Consider the following 16,048-nt stretch of genomic DNA (forward strand, 5'->3'; position numbering starts at 1 on the left):
TAACCCAGCGTGGTAGGGGGTGGGGACCAGAACTGCAGGGCAGCAGGTGGGGAGAGTCGGGGTTGGGAACAGTGAGGCTGATGGGGAAGACGGGCAGGGCCAGGTAAATGAACACAGTGGGACTGAAGTGCGTGTGTTTCAGCTGAAGGGACATCCTGGGTAAGGCAGATGGCCTCAGAGCCTGGATCAGTGCAGGGAACTGTGATGCTGTGACCAGTACAGAGACCTGGTTGTGAGAGGGACAGGACTGACAGCTCAGCGTCCCAGGGTGTCGATGTTTCAGACGTGATGGAGAGGGAGGTAGAAGAGGTGGAGGAGGTGCATCAGTGATCAGGGAGAGGGTGACAGCTGCACTCAGAGAGGACAGACTGGAGGGCTCACCCACCGAGGCAATGTGGGCAGAGCTCAGGAGTAAGGAAGGTGCTTTCATTCTGATGGGGTTGTACTGTCGGCCTCCCAACAGTCAGCGGGACAGAGAGACACAGATATGTGGGCAGGTTATGGACAGATGCAAAAGCATGTCGTGGTGAGAGATTTTAACTTCCCCAATAAATGACTGAGACTTCCTCAGTGCAAGAGGCTTCGATGTTGCAGAATATGTTCAGTGCATCCCAGAGGGTTTCTTGAAACAATCTGGAGATAGTTCACTAGAGGACGGACCATACCGGACCTTGTATTGAGAAATGAGCCTGGCCATGTGACTGGGATTTCAGTGGGCAGTATTTTGGGAAGAGTGATCACAACTCCTTACAGTTTCAGAGACATGAGTAAGGATCATTCTGGAGCTCGGGGGAGCGCTAAACTGGGGGAAGTTACAACATCATTGGGCAGGTGCTGGGGGTCTACACTGGAAGCAGCTGTTGGTGGGCAAGTCCAAATCTGGCATGTGGGAGTCGATTAAAGACCAGCAGATGGGAATTCAGGACCTGTGCATTCCAGTCATGGGAAAGACAACGGGAGGCAATGTTTGGGATCCTTGAATGATGAGAGATGTTGGGAATTTGGTCAAGAAGGGAAATGAAGTAGATGTCAGGTATAGGAAGCTGAAATCAGACAGGGGCAAAAAGGAACATAATGGAAGCCGGAGAGCGGTCGTGCAGGGAATTAGGAGGGGTAAAGGGGCCATGAAATGTCCTTCATGTGTAGGATTAAGGAAAATCCAAAGGCATTTTGTACATATATTAAAAACAAGACAGTTGCTATGGAGGGAGTTGGATCTCTCAAGGAAAAAGGAGGGAATTTATGCCTGGAGCCAGGGGTTGTGGAAGAGGTACTAATGAGTACTTCACATCGGTGTTCACCAAGGAGGAGGTCATGGGGGACAGTGAGAGCAGTGTGGGGAATGCTGATAACCTTGGGCATGTTGAAATCATGGAGGTGGGGCTGGGTATTTCCCTGGGGTAGAAATGTCAAATAGTTGAGGGCACAGCTTTAAGTTTAAATGAGTTGTGTGGGGTAAGTTTCTGTTTTACACAGAGTGTGGTCGGTGCCTGGAACATGCTGGCAGGGGTGTGGTGGAAGCAGACACGATAGCGGCATTTCTGAGGCATTTTGACAGGCACAAGAACGTGCAGGTAATGGAGGGAAATGGATCGTGTGCAGGGAGACAGGTAGAGTTTAGTTCAGCATCACGGCTGGCAGAGACATTGTGGGCCCAAGGGCCTGCTTCTGTGTTGTACTGTTCCATATTGTACTGTGACGACAGTGTTTGATCCAACAGCTGTTGCAGGGACATGGTTGTAGGGTGACCGGGACTGGAAACTCAATATTCCAGGATATTCAGTGTTCCACAGGAATGGGCAAAAGGGAAAGGAGGAAGGTGGCCGTGTTCACCACGTGGGGGTGAGGGGGGTGTAGATGTAGGGACAGTGATGGGGAATCGGTTTGTGGGGAAATAATGAACAGTAGGGGATAGAAGGCATGGGTGGGAGTGGTCTCTGGACCCCCAGGTGTTGCCTCTCGATGGGACAGAGCACGAATGGGGAAATATCAAAGGGAGGGGAGAAGGGAACTGTGACTGTCATGGGTGGTTTCATCTGTGTATTGATTAAACTCATCAAACTGGCAAGGTGCCGTGGGAGAGGAATGTGTGGAGTGGGCAGGGACTGTTCCTTACAGCAGTGTGTTACACAACCTACCCAGGGACAGGACATGTTAGATGTGGGTCTGTGTAATGAGGTGGGATCAATGAGAGATCCTGTGGTGCAGGATCCTGAGGAAGAAGTGATCACAACATGGGAGAATTCCAGACACAGTGTGAGGGTGAACACCCGGCTCCAGAACCAATGGCCTCACCCTGAATAAGGGCAGTTCCACGGGTGTGAGGGTGGAGCTGTCTGGGGTGGACGGGGTAAATAGGCTCAGGGACAGGGCAGTGGGTGAGCAGTGGCAGATGTTTAAACAGCTGGATCATAACGCTCAGCAGACACTGATCCCAATTAGACAGAGGGATCCAGGAGAAAGATGAACCTTCTGTGGTCAACAAAGGAGGTCGAGGGAAATATTAAATCAGAGGCACATTAAATGGCAGGGGCTGGTGGTGGACCAGAGGACTGGGGAGTTTTCAGGGATCAGTGACAAGAGACTCCAAACCTCAAGCTAACAAGGAAATGGGAGATGGGTTAACTCAACAATTAGATCAGTGTTCACGGTGGGCACACAGCAAACATGCCAAAGATACATGATGGGTAACATTTCAACACTATCAATAATCTGTAACAATCCCATCACAAGGGGAAAAACTAATGGGACCAAAAGCAAACATCACCGGGTCCCAACGACCTGCACTCGAGGGTTTAAAGGAAGTGGCTGGAGAGAAGTTGGAGACATCAGTTGAAGTTTGTCAGAACTCACTGTGTTCCAGGAAGATCCCAGCGGGTTGGAAAACCTCAGATGTGACCCCATTGTTGGAGAAGGGTGGAAGACAAACAGCAGGGAACTGTGGTCCTGTTCACTTCACATCTGTTGTTGGCACCGTGCTGGAGTCTGGCATCAATGGAGAAATAACAAGTCATTTAGAAAAGTTTAACGTCATCAAACCAAGTCCACATGGTTTAGAGCCACAGAGTCACACAGCACGGGAACGGGCCCTTCGGCCCATCTGCTCCATGCTGACCTAGATTCACATCTAAGCCAGTCCCATTTGCCTGCATTTGGTCCATATCCCTCTGAGCCTTTCCCATCCATGGACCTGTCTAAGTACATTTTAAATGTTGTTAATGTACCTGCCTCACCACTTCCTCTGGCAGCACATTCCACGTACTGACCTCCTTCTGGGTGAAAATATCACCCATCAGGTTCCCATTAAATCTCTCCCCTCTCAGCTTCAACCTGAGCCCTCTAGTTCTTGATTCCCAAACCCTGGTAAAAAGACTGTGCATATTGACCCTATCGATGCCCCTCATTATTTTATACACCTCTGTAATATCATCACTCACTCTCCAATGCTCCAAGGAAAACATTGCCAATCCACTCAAACTCTCTCCATAACCCAGTCCCTCGAGTCCCAGCAATATCCTCGTAAATCTCCTCTGCACTCTTTCCAGCTTAATGGCATCTTTCCTATAGCAGGGTGACTAAAGTTGTGCACGATATTCCAAATGCAGCCAAACCAACGTCTTGTACAACTGCAACATAACATCCCAACATCCATACTCAGTGCTCTGACTGACGACATCCAGCATGCCAAAAGCCTTCTTCACCACCCTGTTGACCAGCGACCTGGTTTCCAACCCTGTCACCTGGTTTGAAGGGAAACACATCTTTGACAAATATGCCGGAGTTGTTCGAGACGTTAGAAGGGAACCTGTAGATGTGGTGTGTTTGGATTTTCAGAAGACATTTGACAAGGTGCCACATAAAAGGCTGGTGCACAAGACCAGAGCTCACAGTACTGGGGGAGGTGTGTTAACATGGGCTGAAGACTGGTTATCACACAGAGATGGAATAAACAGGTGTGTTTCAGACTGGGAGGATATAACTGGTGGAGTGTCCCAAGGATCAGTTCTGGGCCCTCAATTATTTACTGTTGATGTTAATCACCTGGAGCAGGGGCAGAGGGTGAGGTATCCAAGTCTGTCAGTAACAGGGAAACAGGAGGGAGGGCATGTTGTGCTGGGGACATCTGGTCTCTGCGACAGGATACAGAGGTCGGGTGTGTGGGAGAACACTTGGTCAATGGGGTTTAATGTGGGAGAGTGTGAGGCCATGCACTGCGGCAGCTGGAAGCAAAGGGCAGACTGTTATTGATGTGCAGAGAATTTGTAAATGGGTGAAATAGAGAGGGATCCAGGGGTTGTCCTGCACACGTTACAAAGAAAATAACAGACGGGTGCAGCAGGTGGTTCAGAAGGTAACTGGTACATTGGCATTTATTGCTGGGTGGTTGGTGCAGAGAAACAGAGAAGTGTTGTTATGGTTGTCAGACAAGTGCACAGTGATGGGTTTTGGGAAATTACAGCAGGCCGGGACACACACAGTGAATGGGAGGGTCCCGGGAGTGTTAGTGAACAGTGAGACCTTGGGTACAGGGACATAATTCCCTGAAAGTGACAGCACAGGTTGACAGGGCAGTGAAGAAGGTGCACTCAATGCTGGTCTTCATTGACTGAGGCACTGAGAGGAGTTGTAACGTTACAGTTGTAGAATTCGTTAGTTAGACCACACTTGGAGCACTGTGTGCAGTTCTGGTCACCACACTGTGGGACGGATGTGATTCAGCTGGAGAGGGTGCAGAAAACATTCACAGGAATGTTGCCAGGACTGGAGGGCTGGAGGTACAAGGAGAGGCTGGATGGGCTGGGACTGTTTTCCCTGGACCAAAGGGGGCTGTGGGGTGACCTGATGGAAATGTATAGATCGGGTGGACAGTCAAAATCTGTCTCCCAGGGTGGAAATATCACATACTGGAAGCACAGCTTTAAGGAAAGAGGGGAAAGTTTAAAGGAGATGTGCAGGGCATTTTTTTTATATATACACAGACTGGTGGGGCCTGGAATGGGCTGCCGTGGGGAGTGGTAGAAGCAGGTATAACAGTGCTGTTTGAGAGGCTTTGAGATAGACACATGAATATACAGGGGATGGAGGGATATGGGTCATGTGCTGGCAGAAGGGAATTAGTTTTATTTGGCATTGTGTTCAGCACAGACATGGTGGGCCAAAGGGCCTGTTCCTGTGCTGTACTGTTCTGTGTGCTTGGTGAGCAGCAGTGATTGGGAACTCTTTCGATAGGTTGTTCTCTAGGCGCGAGTGAGATTGCAGGATGGTGTGTTACCTCCCTGGTTCCAGGGTCAAGGATGTCTCTGAGCAGGTCCAGGACATTCTGAAAGGGGAGGGTGAGCAGCCAGAGGTGGTGGTCCATATTGGCACTAACAACAGAGAGAGAGAGAGAGGAGGTCCTGCAAAGAGAATTTAGGGAGTTAGGTAGTAAGTTGAGTAGAACCTCTAGGGTGGCAATCTCAGGATTACTCCCTGTGCCACGTGATAGCCAGGTAACAAATAAAAAGGTAGTACAGTTAAAGTTGTGGCGAGGGAGCTGGTGCAGGACGGAGGTCTTCAGGTACATGGAAGTTGGGACTGGTACAAGGAGAACGGGTTCCACCTAAACTGGAGGGGAACCAGTGTCCTTACAGAGAGGTTCAGTTGTGCTACTCAGGGGGGTTAAAATTAGCGTGGCAGAGGGGTGGGAACCAGAGCAGTAGGTAAGAGGGGGCATTGAGGGGAAGGAGAGGTGAGGTCCCGTGACACTGAAAGGAAGTCTGGGCAGGGCCAGGGTAATGATCCCGGTGGTGGTGAGGGGCTGAAGTGTGGTTATCTCAGTGCAGGCAGTGTTACAGTTCAGGCAGATGGACACAGCCTGGATCAGTACCTGGTACTGCAGTGTTGTGGCCAATACACTGGTTTAGTTGAGAGAAGGGCAGGAGCAGTAGTTCACTATTCTGGGCTTCAGATGTTTCAGACACAACACAGAGGGAGGTAAACGAGGTGGGGGAGCTGCACTGCTGATCAGGGGGAATGTCACAGCGGCACTGAGGGAGGACACACTGGAGGCCCATCCACTGAGGCAATGTGGGGAGAGCTCAGGAATGAGGAAGGTGCAGTCACTGTGATGGGGTCACACTGCAGGCCCCCCAATAGCCAGCGGGAGAGAGAGGAACAGACACACAGGCAGATTATGGAAAGATGGAAAACAACAAGTGTTGCAGTGGGTGACTGTAGTTCCCCCAATATTGACTGGGGCTCCCTCAGTGCCTGAGGCTCAGATGGGACAGGACTTGTTAGGCGCGTCCAGGAGGGTTTCCTGAAACAGTCTGTAGACAGTCACACCAGGGAAGGGGACACGATCGACCTTGTGTTGGGAGTGCGTCCGGACAGGTGAGCGGAGTTTCCGTGGGAAAGTCTTGGGGAACAGGGATCATAAGTCTCCAGACAGTTGTTTATGAGGGTAAGACTGGACCTGTGGGTGGGGCAGAGGGAAATCAGGGACAGCCAGTTACAGCAGTGCTGGGCAGGAGCTGTGGAGAGCAGACTGGGAGCAGCTGTTACTGGGCACATCCACATCTGACATGTGGGAGTCAGGTAAAGGTCGGCTGGTCAGAATTCAGGACCCCGCTGTCCCTGTGAGGAAGGAACCGCTGGCACGGTCCGGGAACTGAGGATGATGAGAGGTGTTGTATTTAGTCAAAAAGGAAAAGGAAAACAGATGTCAGATTCAGGAAGCTGAAAGTGGTCGGACCTTCGAGGAAGATGGAGGGAGCAGGAAAGGGCTCAGGCTGGGAATCAGGAGGGCCAACAGGGGCTGTGAGATGTCCTTGGTGAGTGGGATTAAAGACAATCCCAAGGCATTTTACACACACATAACAAATTACAGGGTCACGAGGCAGAGGGCAGGACCACCCAAGGGCAAAGGCGGGAATTTATCCTGGAGCCAGAGGAAGTGGGGAGGTATAAACAAGTACTTCACATCGGTGTTGACCAAGGAGAAGGACGTGGAGGGCAGTGAGATCAGGGAGGGGGACGGTGATAATCCAGGGCATGTTGACTATCAGGGAGGGGGTGGTGGTGAGTCTCCTGAAGAGTACGGAGGTGGATAACTCCACACACGGACTGACGGGATCTTTCCCAGGTTATTGACAGTGAATAGAAAGGAGATTGCTGGGGCCCGACAGAGATCTTTGTATCCTCTTTAGGTACAGGGGAGGTCCCAGAGGACTGAGGAATAGCCAGTGTTGTTCCTACTTTAAGCAGGGCCATAGGGACAAACCAGGAAATTATAGGCCGGTGAGCCTGACATCAGTTGCAGGGAAATTACTGAATAAGATCCTTAGGCATCGGATCTACTCACATGTGGAAAAGCATGGACGTGTGAAGGACAGTCAGAGTGGCTTTGTGTGGGGGAGGTCACGTCTTACAGACTCGAGTGTGTGAGGTGATGAAGATGATTGACGAGGGGAGGGCAGCGGGTGAGGGATACATGGACTTCAGTAAAGGTTTCCACAGGGTCCACATGGCAGGCTGATCCAGAAGGTAAAAGGCAGACGGGATCCATGGAGAATTGGTCGGCTGGATTCAAAACTGGCTCGGCCACAGAAGGGAGAGTCCGGTGGTGGAGGGTGTTATTGTGTCTGGAGGTGGGACCTGTTGTCTGTGATATTGCAAATTATTTGGACAAAAATGTAGGTGAGCTGATGAGTAAGTTTACAGATGACAGAAAGTGCTGGAGTTGTGGATGGTGAGGAAGGTTGTCAAAGGATTCAGCAGGATACCGACCAGATGGAAATGTGGGTAGACAAATGGCAGACCTTTGATCCAGACAAGTGTGAGGTGTTGTATTTTGGGAGGTCAAATGTGAGAGGAAAGTACAGAGTAAGTGGCAGGACCATGGTGAGGCTGCACTTGGAGTATTGTGTCCAGTTTTGGTCACCCTGTTGTGGGAAAGATTTTATGAAACCAGAAAGAGTGCAGAAAAAAAAAACTTCCCAGTATGTTGCCTGGACTTGGGGGCTGAGTTTCAAGGAGGGGTTGTGTAGACTCGGACTTTATTCCCTGGAACGTAGGAGATTTAGGGGTGACCTGATAGAGGTGTACGAGATCATGAGGGGCATAGACAGGGTGAAAATAAAGTGTTTTTCCCAGGGAGGGGCTACTTAAAACAAGAAGGAGTAGTTTTAAGATCAGAGCGGAGAGATTTAAAAGGGACATCAGGGCAACTTCTTTACACAAAGGGTGGTGCGTATTTGGAACGAGCTGCCAGAAATAGTGGTTGAGGCGGGCACATTAGCAACATTTAAAAGGCATCTAGATCAGTACATGGAGAGGAGAGGTTCAGAGGGCAGATGGGACCAGCTCGCTGGGCAACACAGTCGGCATGAGACGAGTTGGGCTGAAGGGCCTGGTTCTGTGCTGTGTGACTCTATGACCCTGAGCAGCATTGATGTCCAGTGATTACGGGGAGCAAATCCAGAGCTCCCTGAAAGTGGAACCACAAGTAGAGAGGGTGGGAAAGGCAGCGTACGGCATATCTGTCGTCACCAGTTGGGGTGCTGTAGTTAAAAAGTCGGGAAGTCATGTTGCAGCTGCACAAAACTTTCACTGGGCCACATTTGGTGCATTGTGTGCAGATCTGGTCACCTCCCCCCCCCACTTTACAGGAAGGATGTCGAGGCTTTGGAGGAGGTGCAGCAGAGGTTCGCCAGGATGCTGCTGGATTAGAGACCATCAGCTGTAAGGAGAGGTGGGACAAACTTGGGTTGTTTTCTCTGCAGCGTCAGGAGGCTGAGGGGAGGCACAAATGAAGTACATAAAATTGAAAGGCAGAGACAGGCCAGAGAACAGTCATTTTCCCAGCCTGGAAATGTCAAATCCCAGAGGGTTTGGCTTTAAGGTGAGAGGCGGAAAGTTGAAAGGAGATTTATGTGACTTTTTTTTTTGAAAACCCACAGGGAGTGGAGGATACTTGGGACGTGCTGCCAGGGGGAGCAGATACAACAGCAACATGAAGAGGCATTCAGACAGGCCCATGAACAGGCAGGGACTGGGGGACACACACCACGTGCAGGCAGATATGCAGTTTAAATTGACATCATGGTCGGCCACACATGGGAAGCCGAAGGGGCTGTTCCGGTGCTGTTCTGTTCTGTGTTCACTGCTGGGTCTGAGGCCCAGTGGGCAAAGGGTAAAAGGGGGATGGGAGGAAATGTGTGATTCCTCCACTGAGTGAGGTTTTCACCTGAGACTCACTGCCTGCAGGGGTGTTGGGAACACCCAATCAGGGGGTTCGAAGGGGAATTGGACAGGTCCTTCAGGGGGAATAACCTGCAGAGCTGTGGGGAGAGAGTGAGGGATGGGACTGATAGGATTGTTGTACTGGGAGCTGGCACAGACTCGATGGGTCGAATGGTCTACTCCTGTCCCAGAATGTCCCTGTGCTCAGTAATGGTCTGAAAAACTCAGTCTGGTCTCCTGTGAACCTTCTGAAGTCCAGGCTGGACACAGTCAGTGTGTGTAACAAGGACACACTTCTGGAAAACCACAGGCACTGTATTCCAAGCACACTGAGCTGCCAGAGCACAGCACCGGCCAGTGAGGACACAGACCATGTACAACACCCAGCTCTCTAATACAGGGACAGAGATTTAACAAAACACAACACTGATGGCCCAGAGCTGGACAATCCCAGCATTGCACTGTAACTCTGACCTATAAACATCATCAGCACTGTACTGTAAGGGCACAGACCTTTACAACAGCCAGCACTGTACTGTAAGGGCACAGACCTTACAACAGCCGGCACGGTACTGGAAGGACACAGACCTTTACAACAGCTGACACACTGTACTGTAAGGGTACAGACGTTTACATCTAACGGCACATTACTTCAAGGACTCTGACCGTTGCAACATCTGGCACTGTACTGTAAGGGCACAGACCTTTACAACAGCCAGCACTGTACGGTGAGGACACAGATCATTACAACAGCCAGTATTGTACTGTCAGGGCACAGGCCTTTACAACTGTTGGCACTGTACTGTAAGGGCACAGATCTTCACAAGAGACGGCACTGTAGTATAAGGCCATAGGCCTGTACAACAGCTGGACTGCACTGTAATGACACAGAACTCAACAACATATGGCACTGTACTGTCAGGGCACTGACCTTTCCAACAGCCGCCACTATACCGTAAGGGCACAGACCTTTACAACAGCCAGCACTGTACAGTATGGGGCAGACCTTTACAACAGCCGGCACGGTACTGGAAGTACACAGACCTTTACAACAGCTGACACACTGTATTGTAAGGGTACAGATGTTTACAACTAACGGCACATTACTGTAAGTACTCTGACCGTTGCAACATCTGGCACTGTACTGTAAGGACACAAGCCTTGATAACAGCCAGCACTGTACTGGAAGGGAACAGACCTTAACAAGAGATGGCACTGTACTGTATGGTCACAGACCTTTACAGCAGCCGGCAGTGGTGTATAACAGACACTGCAGTGCATGAGAAGGCACCACCACACAAGTGAAACAACAGTGCAAGGTATGAACACAGACCCCAACAACCCCAGCACCGGTCTGTGGGGCCATAGACTTCCAGCACCAGTCTGTGGGGCCACAGATTTCCAGCACCAGCCCCTCCTGCTGTACAGATAAATACATGAACAACTCCTGCACTACACTGGGAAGTCACAGCCCAATACAGACCACACGCAGCCCAGTGTGGACAGAGAGCTTTACACCAGCCACCCCCAACACTGGAAGGACACAGACCTGTACAAACCAGCCCTGGACTGCACGGGGACTGCCCAGTACAGCTCCAGCACTGCACAGCAGGGAGGGGGACAAGCAGTCCTGCAGGGACACCGACTGCTGCACCCTCAGCATGGTGAAGGGTGCTGGGGAACCTCCAGAATTTCCTGTCCAGTGGGTTGTGGGAACCACATCACTGGAGGGATTTGAAGATAATTTTGGGAAAGAGTTGGCGATTGTGTGGAACGGGCACAGAAGAGGAGTTGAAGCTGGACAGACCACCCGTGATCACATGGAATGGTGGGGCAGGGTTGAGGGGAGAGGTGGCCGACTCCTGCCCCTGTTGCTGTGGTGATGCAGGGAGACACAGGTGGAATGTTTAAAGTGCACCCAGGAGAGCTTCACCTGCCAGTCAGTGGACAGACCGACCTGGGGCGGTGCTGGACTTAGTCCATGGGAATGAGGGCAGGAGCGTGGAAGCAGTGTCAGTGGGCGAGCACTTTGAGGCTGCTGAGCAGAACTCAGGGAAGTTTCAAAGTAGTTCTGGAAAGGGGGAGACAGATCGTCTGGAAATTCAGTGTCTGGATTGGGGGGGGTGGGTGGTCTTGGGGGTGGGGGGGGTGTTGGGAAGGACAATGTCATCATCATTAGGCAGGAGAAGGTAACTGCAGGGAGAGACGTTACCTGCAGGCAGACCGACATCCGTGAAGTGGGAATGTATTAAAAGGTAAACAGTGAGAGTTCAGGGCCAACGTGTTTGTGTCAGGGTGAAGATGAAGGACGGCAGCTCCCTGGAACCCTGGATGTGCAGGAACACTGAGGATCTGATGAAAAGAATAAGCAGCAGGTGGTGGGTAAAGAGCACTGAAGGCTGGGGAGGCCCTTCAGGTGCACAGAGAGTGGGTGTGGTGTGTGACTCACAGAAATAGGAGGGCAAAGAAGTCACAGATACCAGTGACGGCTGAGATTAGGGGAAACTTCATGGATTTTTATGTATATCAAGAGCAAGAGGGTAACCGGGGAATGTGGGGCCTGTGAGGGACCAAAGTGACAGCCTGTGTGTGGGGCCAGAGGGTGTGGGCGAGGTCTGAAATGAATCGTTCTCATCTGTGTTCACTGAGGAGAAAGACATTGTGGTCGGAAGGTTCAGTTGGGACAGCTGACATTCTGGAGCACATTAAGATTAATAAGAAGGAGGGATCAGATGTCTCAGCAGGGATAAAGTTGGATAAATCCCCAGGGCCTGAGGAGATGTATCCCAGGCTGCTGTGGGAGACAACAGAGGAGATTGTTGGGGCCCTGACAGAGATATTTCAATCTTCACTGCTCACAGGTGAGGTGCTGGGTGACTGGAAGACAGCAAATGTGGGATCTTTATTCAGGAAAGGGAGCAGGGATAAGCCAGATAATCAAAAGCCAGTTAGTCCAACATCTGCAGTTGGAAAATTATTTAAAATAAAATTTTGAGAAACAGGAATAATCTGCACTTGGAAAGGCAGGGATTAATCAGGGATGGTCAGGTGGGAAATCCTGTCTGACTAATTTAATTGAGTTTGTTGAGGAGGTAACTAAATATATTGCTGAGGGCAGCGTGGGTGATGTGGTTTGCACGGACTTCAGTAAGGCCTTTGACAAGGTCCCACATGGAAGGCTGGTCCAAGACACCAGAGCCACTGAGATCCAAAACTGTCTCGGTAACAGGAGACAGAGGGTGATGGTGCAGGGTGGCTTTTGGGGTGATTGAAAGTCTGTGACCAGTGGTGTACCACAGGGATCAGTGCTGTTTGCCATCTACATTAACAATTTATCTGTGAATAAGGGGTATGATTAGTAATTTGCAGATGACACAAAAATTGGTGGTGTTGAGTGTAATCTTAGACTACAAAATGATAAGAATCACCTGGTAAGTTGAGCAGGGCAATGCCAGATGCAAGTTAGTCCTGATAACTGTGATGTGAAGAAGTTTGGAGAGTCAAATGAGGGTAAAGTGTGTTGTGAATTGAGGGCCCAAGGGAGAATCCAGAATTAAAGGGACACTGATGTGCAAGTACAAGGATCCCTGACGGTGGCAGCTTTAGCTGGGTCATTAAATACAAGTCTGGGGAGAATTTCTTTGAAACCTTAGTTAAACCACAGCTGGAACAGTGTGCAAACCTCTGATCCCACACTGCAGAAAGGATGTGACTGCACTGGAGAGGAGATTCAACAGGATATTGCCCTGAGTGGAATGATCCAGTTATGGGGAGAGGCTGGATAGGCCGGGTTTGTTTACTTGGAGCAGAGGAGGCTGAAGGGGACCCTACAAAGATATACAAGTCAGAATTAGAATCAGATTTATTATCACTGACATATTTTGTGAAATTTGTTTTGCAACAGCAACACAGTGAAGTTAATAAGAGGTCTAGACAGTGTACACAGTAAGAAATGTTTCCCTGTGGCAGAGGTTTGTAAGACAAGTGGCAGAGCTTTAAGGAGGGGACCAAGAGATTTCACCCAGAGGAAGGTTACAACCTGGAACACACTGCCTGAGGGGGTGGTACAGGTACGTATTTAAGGACCATGGGGATGAGCACTTGAATCACCAAGGCACAGTAGGTGACAGACCAAGTGCTGAATTAGCAGAGACAGATTCTCGGTGGTCGGCACAGACATGATGGGCCGAAGAGCCTGTTTCTCTGCTGCATAAACCTGTGACTGTGGAAGTGCAGTGGGAACCTGGAACACAGCACTTCAGGCCAGACTCACCTGGAACATTCAGAACCCAGGGGCAGGGATTTCTGTTGGACCAGGGGACGGAGGGAGCAAATAATGAACCACCTCCCTTCTGTAGGGCACCAAACTCTCCCATCTCCCCATCACCGAGTGTGTTACACCAGATGCATCAACAACACTCCTTTTATGTGGTAAATTGGGGAACCATTGTGGGTAATACTAGGAGAGATGGCTGACAGCTCGGTCACAGTGGGAGGGTCCAGTATATCATCCAGAGGACAAGGGGTTCAGTGAGACAAGCTCAGAGCTGAGGCCCAGGCAGCCAAAGTCACTGCAGGCAGTGGTGGGGTGTCACAGTCACAGGGCTGTACAGCACAGGAACAGGCCCTTCGGCCCACCATGTCTCCGCTGACCACCTTACCTGTCTGTACTACTCCCACCTGCCTGCATTAATTCCACATCCCTCTCTGCCTTGCTCATTAAAGAACCTGTACAGATGCCTCAAGCACTGTTACACAGTTGAAAGTGGCAACACAGGCAGACAGGGTCATGAACAAGACGTACAGCAGGCTTGCCTTCATCCGCTGAAGTATTTAGTGCAAGAGTTGGGACGTCATGTTACAGTTGTACAAAACGTTGGTCAGGCTGCACTTGGAGCACTGTGCACATTTCTGGTCGCCACACTACAGGAGGGATGGGATTCAGCCTGAGAGGGTGCAGCAACAATTCAAAATGATGATGCCTGGACTGGAGGGCTGGAGCTTTAAGGAGAGATTGGATAGGCTGGGTCTGTTTCCTGAGACTGAAAGAGGATGAGAAGTGACATGATGGAGGGAGATAAAATTATGAGAGGCAGAGACAGGGCAGATAGCCATGTACGAGTGTCTGAAATTCGAGGAAATAGGTTTAAGGTGAGAGGCAGGAGGTTTAAAGGGGACCCGAGGAGTAAATATTTCACAGAGAATAGTTGGTACCTGGAATGAGCTGCCAGAGGAGGTGGTGGAGGCAGGAACACACAAGGTCTCTCCGTTCAACAACACTCCCCAGGACCCTGCCATTCACTGTGTACCTCCTGCCCTGGTTTAACTTCCTAAAATACATCACTTTGCATCTGCAATATCCTTTCCCACTTTCCCAGTAGATCCATTACCCGTTGTAACCTCAGACAACCGTCCACCACACTACCAGACTTACGAGGATGTTGCCAAGTTATTGAGCTGTGGAGAGAGGCTGAGCAGGCTGTGACTTCATTCATTGGAGCACAGGAGACTGAGAGGTAATCTGACAGAACTGTATAAAATCATAGGGGCCACAGAGAGGGTGAATGTGCACAGTCTGTTCCCAAGATTCAGAAATCAAAAGCCAGAGGGCAGAGGTTTCAGCTGGGAGGGGAAAGATATAACAGGAACCTGAGGGACAACTTTATCAGCCAGAGGGTGGTGAGTGTGTGGAACGAGCTGCCAGAGGAAGTGGGTGAGGCAGGTACATTAATAACATTTAAAAGACACGGACAGGTCCATGGAGGAAAGGTTGAGAGGAACTTGGGCCAAACGTGAACAAATGGGACCAGCTCAGCTGGGCACCGTGGTCAACATGGACAAGTTGGGCTGAAGGGCCTTTCCTGTGCCTGGGGAGGGAGGCGCCGACACACACTCACCGCTCACCGGCGGCAGCGGCAAGGGAAGAGGCCGCTGCCCACAGTGGACGAGCCGCTGGCATCACCTCTCATTCTTCCAAACCCAACAGCTACAAACCAGCCCCGCTTCAGTTCAGTCCTCACCCCACCCCCGGGCCCAGGCCGCTCCCCCTGCAGAAGCCTCGCCGACTTCACCGACGGTGCCGACTGTGACGTCAGCACGTAAATGGGTCACATGTTAGCTTGACATCACGTGACGAGAGTGCCGCAGCCCGGGAGGCGGGGCGGAGCGAGCTGTCAATCAGAACACTCGCTGGGAACCTGCGAACATCGTCAATGTATTGAACCAAAGGGCTTCACCGAAAGACATTTCGATGCAAAGTCCTTCACTTGTAACCGAGGGAGAAGATTAGCCGGTCTGTTCTAAATGTGTTCTTTCTGGTACAATGTTGCAAAATTGACATATAATGTATGCTTTCCTTGTGAATGTTGTGTGTCTGCTGCGCCTGTGGTGCTGCTGCAGGGAAGTGTTTCACTGCACCTGTGCACACATGTGCTGGTGCATCTGACAATAACCTCAGCCGGACAGCCAGGTGTCTACCGTCTCCAGACTGGGGTTCCGGCTGCAGCCCCGAGGGGGGCCGGCTCGCCACTAGGTCAGGATTCCGTCAGCTGGGGCTGTTGGGGGGTACGGGAGGTGATCTCTGTGATCTGGGTGAGGTGAGTTGGGAGCGGGGTAAAGGCTGGTCCCCAGCCCCCATTGGAGAGTCCGAGACCGGAGGCCACGGTCTCAGAACCCAGAGGACACAGGATGAAGGCGAAGCGGCCCAGGGTGAGATGGGGATGTCTCTGTAACACGGGAGTGGGTGGGACGGGGAATACAGTGCTGAGGGGGGCGGTGGGTGGAGGAGGGGGAACTGCAGTGGTGAAGGGGGAGCTGGATCAGGATG

The 16,048-nt window shown here is 50.9% G+C and overlaps 1 protein-coding gene across 4 annotated transcripts in view; it reads right to left on the reverse strand.

The window, feature by feature from the left end:
• LOC127584842 (histone H4) overlaps positions 1-15,263 on the reverse strand; it is a 1,041,564-nt gene extending 1,026,301 nt beyond the window's left edge. The window contains exons 1-3 of one of the 4 annotated variants that reach the window (XR_007958441.1): positions 15,120-15,263; positions 5,273-5,396; positions 1,829-2,985 (exon numbers count right to left, since the gene is read on the reverse strand). The gene's annotated coding sequence lies outside the window, so the exon portion shown is untranslated. Of the gene's footprint in view, positions 1-1,713; positions 2,986-5,272; positions 5,397-15,119 lie in introns of those variants that run through there. The other 3 variants (XM_052041801.1, XR_007958440.1, XM_052041799.1) reach the window with 3 other exon arrangements.
• Positions 15,264-16,048: the final 785 nt, after the last annotated feature.

Source organism: Pristis pectinata, chromosome 31, assembly GCF_009764475.1.
Source record: "Pristis pectinata isolate sPriPec2 chromosome 31, sPriPec2.1.pri, whole genome shotgun sequence".
In the NCBI taxonomy this organism is placed as follows: domain Eukaryota; kingdom Metazoa; phylum Chordata; class Chondrichthyes; order Rhinopristiformes; family Pristidae; genus Pristis; species Pristis pectinata.